This window comes from Miscanthus floridulus, unplaced genomic scaffold (genome assembly GCF_019320115.1).
Source record: "Miscanthus floridulus cultivar M001 unplaced genomic scaffold, ASM1932011v1 fs_378_2_3, whole genome shotgun sequence".
In the NCBI taxonomy this organism is placed as follows: Eukaryota; Viridiplantae; Streptophyta; class Magnoliopsida; order Poales; family Poaceae; genus Miscanthus; species Miscanthus floridulus.
Window position 1 is genome coordinate 40541 of NW_027096680.1, and position 9912 is coordinate 50452.

The window sequence follows — 9912 nt, forward strand, 5'->3', positions numbered from 1 at the left end:
CCACTGAAAGAAAAAACACCTCCCATGGTCCTACACAAAAAGATTCCAACAAAATATTAGTAGCCTACTTACACAAATGAAGAAAAAAGACAGTGGAAACAATTACTTACATTAAAACGACTACATGTGCAGAAGCAATGCGCGCTGTGTCTGGATGTCTCGATTAAAACACGTCGCCCGGGAAACCACAGTCATAGTTAGGGATAGGGAGGTCAGGATGGACGGGGGCATCTTTGCTAGACGCGTCAGGGTATAATTCTCGAGAACGACCCCGTTTTCGCCAAAACTTCTCCTGATACATTTCTTGCATCTAACAAAACGGTTGTAATTTAACAAACAAAAATCAAAATATCATAAATTAATGTCAATGAGAACCATTTGCATTACAACAAATAAAATATAACCTACACTTTGTTGCAAACTCTATCTTAGATGCAAACATGAAAACTATATAAAAACTATACTTTGGTCAGTAAAAAATAAAATTTGATACATCAATCGTGCGTCCATATATTTATTCACATATAAAAGTAGAGATACAAACTCAAACAAGCAAAATACATGGTAATCATAATTCTAACTAACCAATTAATCTTAGCATTGGCAATCCTAATCCTAATCCTTCAATCCAACATTCTAATGAACTTATATTTTCCTCCATACCCTACCTACTCATTCAAATCTTTCGATCCACCATGGAGGCCGAGGAGGAGCTTCATTACCTTGACAAGGCCGATGAGGAGCTTCGAAGAAGGTATGGAGGGGAATGCTAAGGGAGGGAAATTCGACGGCCGACCGTTGGGGAGCCGGGAGGCAATGGAGTGGTGGTGCGGGCTAGGAGGCGCGCCGATAGGGGCAGGGCGGCACGAAGGCGGCTACTGTGCCCTGGCGACTGAAACAGAGAGGGAGGGGCGGGACTGGGCCACGGGCCTATATTAGGCTTTCGCCCTGGACGGTGGCGCGCCACTGCCGCGCCATGATGTGTGGTGCGTCATCGCCGTCCCCTGTTCGGTGGTGCGGTAGAGCTAGCCACGTCACCGATTAGGGCCCTGGTTGCTGCCATGTGGGCAGCCTCGCCGCGCCTCAGGCATAGCGTGGCAGTGCGAATAGACGGGCCGAAAGTGTTGGATTTGAATTTCTAGATACCAGCTTAATAATAATAAGGTGAAGACTACTTATTAGCCGGCCGTACTTTTGTCGCACGGCACGCACACCATCCACTCGAACGCGCCTATTCATTTCTTCTCCTCCCTGACTCGTCAGCCACCCGCAGCGCGCCCGCACGCCCTCTCTGCCCCAGCGACCTGGTTCCGTGGCCAGGGACGCTTGGTGGCCGCCGCCGCCGCCACCATTGGTGTCCGTGAGCGCTCTCCTCTCCTCCTTTTCCCTCTCTCCCTCCCTCTCCGCTCCACCCCCACCTAGGTCGCTCGGAGCCCTCCCCCAACCCAGGTCAGCCTTCCTCGTCGCCGGGGAGCCGCTCCGAATCGTCTCCTGCCAGATCGGCCCTCCGAAGGCTTGGGCCTGCACCAAGGTCGCTGCCGCCGCCGATGTGGGCGACCGCCGTCTCCCAACCACACATTGACTGCCCGTCTACTGCCCGTCGCAGCTGCTCACAGCTGCGGGTTGGGCCGGACCAGCTCTGCGTGGTGGTCGAGCTACGGCCGCTGCGGTCTCCACCGGATCTGCCTTCTGAAGGCCTAGATCCACCCCAAGGTCGCCTGATGCGCAGGGCGTCGTCGTCTCCCAGCCCTGCTCTAGCCCCAGTCCGCCCGTTGCTGCCGTCGCAGCCGCGGGTGTGGCCGGACCCGCACTGGACGGTGAGCAGCTACATCTGTTGCAGTTGCAGGTATGGCTTTAATCCATTGATATTTGCAGGTGCGATCATTCAGTGCTCATGGTTGGGTTGTAGTTCCAAATTTTTTGTGTGGTATGTTAAGAGCATCGCCGAGAGCCTTTCTAAATCTCACTCTCTAAATCATCATTTCTTTATCTTTTCAATCTTCAATAGTTTTTCTATATCTCATGCACATTTTAGAGAGCCATTCTCGTCTTCTATTTTTGGCTAGCGAAAAATCTATAACAGAGAAGATAGCTATACTTGGATGATCATTTAGAAGAGCGGTTGGAGTGTAGTTTTTCACCAAAATCTCTATTCCTAGCATTTAGGAAGAATATGGAGCCTCTTGGAGATGCTCTAACTTCATGGAATATATGTCTGTTTTTTTTAGGATGGAATATATGTCTGCACACATCTAATGTGCCAATTAAAAGTTGTGATTATGGCTCATACCAGGAATTTGCAGAAAAAAAATTGAAAATGGTTGTATATCCAACAATGTAGTATGAAGTTTCATTTCTTTTTTTGCATGAATCTTTAAATTACAGTTAGTACGGACATTCTACTATGTCAATAATGTTGCAGTTATTTTGGCTACCTTAGAAATTAAACGAAAGATGTGTTTCTGAGGGGGGTTTTATGTTTGCTCGGAGCTTGTCAGGCCACAAGAACACACAAGCTTGGTAGAGGCTGTGCAGCTTCATTCAGCAAAGGAGCTTATAAGATCAAAAAGATCTAAAATTCTCTATTTCCAGTTGAATGAGGTTTCCACTTGCATTGTTCTGTCCACAGTTAGCTCGCACCAAGCACAACGGTAATCTCCCTTCCTCTTCATGCTAATTGGTGTCCTTTCTAGGGCAATCATGCTAACAAATGGATGAGGAGAGCTACTGCTATTCTTGATTGAGAATCTGCCACGAATTTTGTAGAGAGATTAATTTGATATCTCAGTGCTGGATATGTCTGCGTCCATGGGGGTGATTCTGAGTCCAGCGTGCAAGTGACCCAAACTGGGGGGGTGGCGACTGATGCAGGTGAGGCATTAGCACCGCGTAGATTTTTTGATTAACTGCATTTTGTGTGTTGCGCCTCATGATGAATACGCAAACTTGATATTCCAGTCGCTTGAAAATTGCACAATAGTTTTTTGGTGGTGGCTTTTTTTTCTGCTGTTGTTGTGAACATTTCTGGTTCAGTTATTAAGGTAACATGGCTTTGTTGAAAATTAGTTTTGATTTAATCACCTTGGCTTTTTCTTTAGATACAATTGTTTTTTATTTTAGCCCACCACACCTTGGCTCTGCTTGAATACATTTCTGGCCTGTTACAAACATAGATGCGGTGCATAAACAAATGAAAACATACACCATACTTTTTGCTTTTTCAAAATACATAAATTGCCTATTTAGGAAGACATTGTTGCCTAGTGAATGACACTTAAATTGCCTAAGAAAATGCAATCCGCTACAACATTACCAGCAGCAACCTGCTCATCACCATAAAGGCTCTAGGAACATCCGCTAGAACTTTTAGGTACTTCTTTTCAGTTGCTACATCTTGCACTTGCACATGTATTTTTAACATTTCAATGCACTGTTTACATCTTGCTATCCCCATGACCTTGGATCCGGCTGGTGTGGTGCTCCTCACCATGTGTCACCATCCCAGGTCCTCCTCCGAGCGACCGAGCGGGGCTACATATGCACTCGCCGATCTTGCCTTTACAGCTAACCTTGCTCGCCTAAATTTTAGAACTACGTGCACCCATTTCTCCTCATGCCTGAGCTATTAGCCTTCATTTCTGGTAGTCTCACTATTATTGCTTTATCAGCCACACTGTTTTGCCTAATTTATAACAATATTATTGCTTAATGCCTAACACTATTTTGCCTAACACAATGCACATTTGTTGTGAAACATTCAATATTGAAACTGGCAGAATATTTCAGGGCTTCCAAAAGTAACTGAAACATTGAAACAAAATGCATGGTAAAAATTACCATGTATTCGCTTTCTTTGCATGTCAGCTGGGTGCCTAGACTCTAATAAAAGTGATAGGCACTGAGCTTCTGAAAGTAGTTTTTTAGATCATAGGCCTAAGCCTTGGCCCTCAGGTAGATTCTGTTAATGTTGATGTCCATATAGAAATGTAACTAGATGGTTGCATCTGGTGGGCAGTAGCAATAGCATTTTAGGGTGAGAGAGCAGCAACTTGGGTGGTGGGAGCAGCACTTGAAAGTTGCTCGTTATCTTCAAATTTAGACTCCTCAAGAGATAGTCTTATCTTAGAAATTGTAGAAATTGTAGGGCCTAGTTGAGTACAAAAGGAAGTGTTTGCTTGAGATGCTTCTCCGTAAGCTTCATCCAGGAAATCAAAATCAGGGGGAATTCAAATCCATGATACCTTATTTTCTCTTTCTTGCCCCCTACAAAAGTGTAGTTAGAATTAGACCCAGCCAGCATAATCATGGATTGATTTCATCAAGGAAAGTTCATGAAGCAAATAAATGCAACTATTCAAGTAGTTTTTGTTTCTTAAATCAAGCAAAACAATACTAGTCTCCCACAACTAAAAAGAACAAAACGTGGACACTTTTTGGTGCGACAAAGTTTTGGGGCCGCCGTTCCCTCTTGCGATCCCGCGGCTTCGTAGAATCAAAACGACGCGCAAACACCGTGACCCAATACAAGGATCTACTCCGTGCAAATACAAGGAAGGTGGGACCCAATCACCATCGTGACTCCGTGCAAATACAAGGAAGGTGGGACCCAATCACCATCGTGAGACTCCTTGCCTTATTGACTCACAATCACCTTCTTTCTCCGCGACACATTCACCATCGTGCGTTTTGGCGACATTCTTTCTCTGTGATCGGCCTCTGCGACCGGCCTTCGCGATCGGCCTCCGCGATCGGCCTTCGTAACCTAAGACCCCGCCACTGTTTGTGACCAAGTCCGTGAGACTCAGTGCACCATGAGACCCTGCCACCGTCCGCGACCTACGCCCCGCCTCCTTTGCGACCAAGTCCACGACCCCTCCGCCTCCATGATCTCCCTCGCCGGGCCAGCACGCCATGATCGTGCGTGCCCGCGTCGCCGACATCTGACCTGGAGCCTGCGTCGCCGGTGAGGACACCTTGGCGAACAGGCATCGCCGCCCATCACCCGGCGTTCAGGCAGCCCTACCACCGCCGTCTGTGGTGGCCTGCCGTTCTTCCTATGCACCAGAGATGGAGCCAACGTCGCCGACGTGGACTTACGAACATCGGCCGATCGAGCATCGCAGCCCATCGTGAAAGCCCGCCGCTCATTTCAGGTGGTGCTGATTGACCTACTATTCATTAACCGACAATTCAATTTTGTTTTGCATCCCACCTACTGTTTATAGTCCGGCAATTGCTTTTGGAAGGATAGAGGATTTAGTTAAATGCGAATTGCTTTCACCGTCTGTTTATGGCCAGGCCACAGTCGTCCCTGGCTAGGCCACAGTCGGCCAGCAGATACCCCCGGCCGGCCATGGGCCAGCCCTGCCCGGCTACAGCTAGCTAGCGGTCGGCCAAAACCCTAAAACCAGGACTAGGCAGCCACGGCCGGCCAAAATTTTACAATGCATTTTTACTGTTTTTAGGCAGCAGTGCAGCACCAGACCCCTCTCTGCTCTTTCACTTTGTGCCAAGAGCAGCAGCCATATCATATCCTGATCTGCAGGTCAAGTAGCAGCCGCAGCTAGCCCAGGAACAACAGTTTTTGCTGCAGCAATTGTTTGTTCAATAAGAGGAGCTGTGCTCTCTCTGCTCTGCAGGCTGGAGTTTACAGTATTAACCACAGACAAACTCTGCTTTGTTCTTCGATTTCTTGTGAAACACATTTTATTTCCTTGTAGTAGCACCAGCAATATCTGTGGTGTAGATTATGAGCAGGTTGACAACAGCAGAGCTCTCAGGTTTGCATTGCTCTTGTGCACTTGCATTTTGAGTTGCAGGTGGTTCTTCGATTTCTTGTGACAAACATATTTTATTTCCTTGCAGTAGCACCAGCAATATCTGTTCTGTAGATCATCAGCAGGTTGGCACAACAGGTTGACAACAGCAGAGCTCTCAGGTTTGCACTGCTCTTGTGCACTTGCATCTAGAGTTGCAGGTGCACGTTTAGTTTATTATGGGCAATGTCTTTTTTGTACTATAGTAATTCAACCATTGCATTGCTTTGAATATTGCTCTTTTGTCTTGGTTGATATGCAGTGGCAAGCATGAGCTTTGGTTTAACCATTGTTCCTTTGTCAAATACTTGAGTTGTAGTTATTTGTGTTAGAACAAGCTTAATTGGTTAACAATATATTTTTATGTGTTCGCTAGCTGTAGGGTGCATGGTAGTTGACAGTGCAGCAAGTTCTTTGTATTTATTCTCGGCAACTTCTAGGCACCTCTCTATTGCTTTTATTTGAATCCATGCTTGGTAATTAGTGGTTTGGTTGGGCTTCTAGCTAGAGCTATTTTCAGTGAGTTATCTTGCTTGTGTTTAGTACATCTCAATTAGCTCTCGGTTTAATATTTCTCATATTAATTAGAGCTTTGTGAACTTTGAAAAATTCCTAATTATTTCCTATAAATTTTTTCAGAGTATAGATATATACAGTACAGGTAGTGTCGATGGACACGTCAAGGCCAACCTGTGATTGGGTACCTTTGGGGGACCTTACAAATACAACACATGGAGGTATATAAACTTTTATAGCCTCCCTACATGTTCTATGTTTATATGTTTTTGACTCCTCACCAAACTTTATTGAAGGGAATCATACCCGATCATGGTTGGTGCCACTAGATGGGGATCGTAATGAGCAGAAGATGCAGAGGGAGAGAACGGTATGCAACAATGTCTGATGAAAAGGGGAGTGAAAGAAACAAGAAACCCCGCCAGAGGTATAAGATGAGTAACCAAGAGAATGTTGATCTTGAAAACAATATGGCTGGCCATTCAATAGGTATGATGGTATTGCTGAGTGTCATTTTAATTGCCATACTGTTATAACTAATAACAATTACTATATTTAAACTTGCAGATGTGAATTCTAATAATGAAACAGGCGAAAATAGTGACTGGCTCTATAGGCAGTCAACCTACAGTAATGGCTTACAACAATTATCAGGTTACTTATTCTGCTAATAAAAGTATTTATTGGTGCGGTGACTGAAATTATCGTGGCAACATAGTTTGCTTATTGTATGGTTCAATTTTAATTATATGGTTACATTTGGAGACGGCACGGAACCTTTAAGTTGCATTGGTGGCACTGATGACGTGCATGACATTGACAGTGAGGAGGACATTAGCACTATTCGTGGAACGGGTACATTTTTGTATCTATTGCGTGATATTCTTGTGAATCGTGCCTGTGTTAGTTTCTTACCATTGTGCTTAGACACCGTCCTAGCGTGCGTTGATTAAGATGTCATTCCATGATATATATAGTGTCGGGTACCGTGAGAAGGGGTACCCTAAGCAAGACCCAAAAAAACGACTGCTTAGACTTCGTAGAGATCGAAACCAGCTAAACACTGCTGGCCTCGGCCGATTCTCCGACTCGCTCGAGGCCTCGGGGGCCTCGGCCGATTCTCCGACTCGCCCGAGGCCCATCACCGCGGGCCTCGGCCGATTCTCCGACTCGCCCGAGGCTCCCTCACTACCGACCTCGAGCGATTCCCCGCCAAAGGCCTCGGCCGGGCCACCGACCCTCCGTCTCGCGCAAGGCGGGCTCGGCAGCACTCCGCTGCCTCTTCCTCCTCCCGTCCCTCTGACAAAACGTCGTGTCGCATCAACTCAGCCAACTGCTGCCCCTGACGACAACCGCATGCTCGGCATAGTACAGCAGAATGGCCGATGGGACAGGAGGTAGGACTGGGCAGGGGTTACCCGTCACTGTACTAACCACCATGCACATGGTTGACACCCATGCCTCACTGTGCTGCCAACTCCAGCTCCGAGGACAACGCAGCGTGGGGAGCCACGTCTGGGCTACTGTGGCCTCGGAATCAGTACCCAGGACCAATAATTCCCTCCAAGGCCTCGGTAGTTTGCCTTAGGGGCTCGACAGCCTGGGGACCCATGTCCACCAAAGCCCCCCGCGATGGCTTGGCCTCGGCACCTACAGAGCCACAGCCCCCTACGACGTCCTCACGCGATGACCTGCACGTCCCCCGGACTAGGCAGGGGTTATCCGTCACTGTGCTAACCACCATGCACGTGGTTGACACCCATGCCTCACTGTGCTGCCAACTCCTGCTCTGAGGACAACGCAGCATGGGGAGCCGCGCCTGGGCTACTGTGGCTTCGGAATCAGTACCCAGGGCCAACAACTCCCCCGAGGCCTCGGCAGTTTGCTTCACGGGCTCGGCAGCCTGAGGGTCCATGACCGCCGAGCCCCCCACGATGGCTCGGCCTCGGCATCTGCAGAGCCGCTGCCCACTACGACGTCATTACACGGTGACCAGCACGTCGCCCGCCATGTCCTGCATCAAGCTGTACTGGAGCCCCACGACGCACAAGATCAAGTATGACCGGCGTGTCACTTCTGCACGACAAGGACGGAGCCACTCCATCGACCATACCACAACAACAGTGGCCGGCTACAGGGCTCGGACACGACACCCCATTTGCAGAAGCGCTATGTAGCAACCTATGTACGTTCCCGGTCCTCCCTTAGAGTATAAAAGGAAGGGACCGGGGCCATTTCTAGGGGAGGAGAAAAAAGACGAACACACCGATAGAACCACGCACTCCTACGCTGCTTGGGAACAACGCCTCAAGCAGCCCGCACCACCCACGCCGAGACCTGGGGCTAGTCCCCTCTCTCACCTAGCTTGTAACCCCCTACTACGAGCACTCCGGTGCAAGGAATACAAGATCGATCTCTCGGACTGGACGTAGGGCCTCGATTGCCTGAACCAGTATAAACCTTGTGTCTCTTTGCACTACCATCCGGGATTAGGGGCACGCAGCACAGATTCACTCGTTGGTTGAGGGACCCCTGGTTCCAAAGCACCGACAGTTGGCGCGCCAGGTAGGGGTCGCTGCGTGTCAGCTTCGTCATCCTAGCAAGTTCCGGATGGCAGACCCCGTATGACCATTGCGTCTCGGCACCATAGTTTGGTTCGGGAGCCTAGAGTTCATGTCTCTAGGGCATGAGTACGACATGGTGCTCCTCACTCCTCGAGCCCCCACCGTCCGACGATGAAGTCGCGCCCCCGGCAGCCCAGGCGCAGGCGGCGCCAGGGCGGCCGCTCTCGCCACGCTCGCCAGGCGCGACGCGGGCAAGGCCACCCCGAAGCTACGCGAGCCCAGGGCGGCACGCCCCTCCCCGCCGATGCCCTACGACCAGCTGTTGGTACGGGGTCCCTGGCTGGGGACCTGTCTGGCCTGAGCATGGACGAAGGAAAATCGCCGGGGGCTCGCGGCGACGCCCAGTCGTCTAGCTCCGCTCCACCACTCCCTGAAGAGCCGACCCGGGCGGGGCAGAATATGGAGACGGCACCGTCCCCATACCCCTTTGGGTTGAGAAATGCCGCCGCCTCTTACGCCTACGCATACGCTGCCACTCACGAGCACCCTTCGGAACGCCGCCAGCGCTTCGCTCTCGACCTGAGCACCCGCTCCGACCCCTCAGACGAGGACGAGGCATGGCCCAGAGTGGATTTCTCCGAACTCCACAACCCTGGGGCTTTGCGCCAATTCTTGGCCGCGAGCGACTACTGCCTCGGCTACTCCGACTCTGACGACGAAGGAACTTACGATCCATCTCGTGAGTGCTTCCACGTCGGGCTCGGGATGCCAAGGGCGGGTGAAGAGGACGAAAGGACAGGCAACCATTCCCCGCCCCGGGCAGGGGCGGGCGATGCCACACCTCCGCGTCTCGAGGCCCCGGCGGCACGGAACGAGAATCCCGTTCGTGGGGGGCATCGACGCCCAGACCTGGAGCAGCTCCGCGAGCTTCGAAACAAGGTCGAACAAGACCGACTCCTTCTGCAACAGCTTCGGGACACTCTCGAGCAGGAGCAGCAAGGGCGCGGTGAGGGCGG

General features: G+C 50.0%; 1 long non-coding RNA gene across 9 annotated transcripts; it reads left to right on the forward strand.

The window, feature by feature from the left end:
- The first annotated feature begins 1211 nt into the window (after positions 1-1211).
- LOC136531606 (uncharacterized) lies at positions 1212-7108 on the forward strand. 9 transcript variants are annotated; one of them, XR_010778067.1, is made up of 7 exons: positions 1212-2651; positions 2767-4555; positions 4600-5780; positions 5866-5938; positions 6456-6553; positions 6629-6821; positions 6900-7108. It is a non-coding gene; the product is annotated as an uncharacterized lncRNA (long non-coding RNA). The 9 variants fall into 9 exon arrangements; XR_010778070.1 differs by having other exon boundaries at positions 2767-2871; positions 5546-5780; XR_010778071.1 differs by having other exon boundaries at positions 2767-2871; positions 5721-5780.
- The last annotated feature ends 2804 nt before the right edge of the window (positions 7109-9912 follow it).